Consider the following 1,783-nt stretch of genomic DNA (forward strand, 5'->3'; position numbering starts at 1 on the left):
AAGCCTTAATATACTATGATGTATTTTCGACATTTTCTGCCATACTATACTAAGATCTATTTTGGCATTTTTATGCCTAATCATAGTATTTCGTCTCATGCCTGACCATACTATGACGATTTTATGACCTTTTATGCCTTAATATACTATGATGTATTTTTGACATTTAATGCCGTGATATATTATGACGTTTTTGGACATTTTTGTACCTCATTATATTATTTCGGATCATGCCTGACCATACTATAACATTTTTATGAACTTTCATGCCTTAATATACTATGACGTTTTTTGACATTTTTCTGCCATACTACACTAAGATTTTTTTTGGCATTTTTATGGCTAATTTTAGTATTTCGTCTCATGCCTGACCATAATATGACGATTTTATGACCTTTTATGCCTTAATATACTGTGATGTATTTTTGACATTTAATGCCATAATATATTATGATTTTTTTTGACATTTCATGCCATAGTATATTATGACACTTTCTGACATTTTTATGCCTCATTATATTATTTCGGATCATGCCTGACCATACTATAACATTTTTATGAACTTTCATGCCTTAATATATCATGATGTATTTTTGACATTTTATGCCATACTATGACGTTTTTTGTCATTTTTCTGCCGTACTACCCTAAGATCTTTTTTGGCATTTTTATGGCTAATTATAGTATTTCGTCTCATGCCAGATCATAGTATAACTTTTTTATGAACTTTGAAGCCTTAATATACTATGATGTATTTTTGACATTTTCTTTTTTAAGTATATTTTTCTGGGCTTTTATGCCTTTGTTAGGCTGTCCGATGCGGGATTCGAACCGGGGCCAACTGCAGCGAGGACTGTAGCCTCTACACATGGGGCGCCTGCTTAGACCACTTCACCACACGACACCCAGTTTTTTTGACATTTTTCTGCGATACTACAATAAGATGTTTTTTGGCATTTTTATGGCTAATTATAGTATTTCGTCTCATGCCAGACCATAGTATAATGTTTTTATGAACTTTGAAGCCTTAATATACTATGATGTATTTTTGACATTTTCTATTTTAAGTATATTTTTGGGGCTTTTATGCCTTTATTAGGCTGTCCGATGCGGGATTCAAACCAGGGCCAACTGCAGCGAAGACTGTAGCCTCTGCACATGGGACACCTGCTTAGACCACTACGTCACACGACACCCCATTTTTTAAAAATTTTTCTGCCATACTACGCTAAGATCTTTTTTGGCATTTTTATGGCTAATTATAGTATTTCGTCTCATGCCTGACCATAATATGATGATTTTATAACCTTTTATGCCTTAACGGTGTGGCACCTCAGCATATGAGAGATGACCCATGGCGGCCCTTCGGAAGGGAGCGACTCAGAAGGCTGGGGCTGACATATGTTACTCAGCATGACGAGCAGAGTCCGTAGACACCAAACTTGTGGACTTTGGACAAACTTTTCCGTTGTGACATTTACACTAGTCTTAATGGTGTGGCACCTCAGCATATGAGAGATGACCCTTCGGAAGGGAGCGACTCAGAAGGCTGGGGCTGACATATGTTACTCAGCGTGACGAGCCGAGTCCGTAGATACCAAACTTGTGGACTTTTGACAAAATTTTTCGTCCCAGCAAGCGGGCCTCGGAGACGTTTAACGAGGCATCCCTTCCGAAGGGAGCGACTTAGAAGCCTGGGGCTGACATATGTCATTCAGCGTGACGTTCCGATTCCGTAGATACCAAATTTGTGGACTTTTGAGAAAATTTTTTGGAAATTATT

The sequence above is a fragment of the Seriola lalandi genome, unplaced genomic scaffold (assembly GCF_002814215.2).
Source record: "Seriola lalandi dorsalis isolate HSWRI2012SDOR001 ecotype SW California unplaced genomic scaffold, Sedor1 jcf7180002054647, whole genome shotgun sequence".
NCBI lineage: Eukaryota > Metazoa > Chordata > Actinopteri > Carangiformes > Carangidae > Seriola > Seriola lalandi.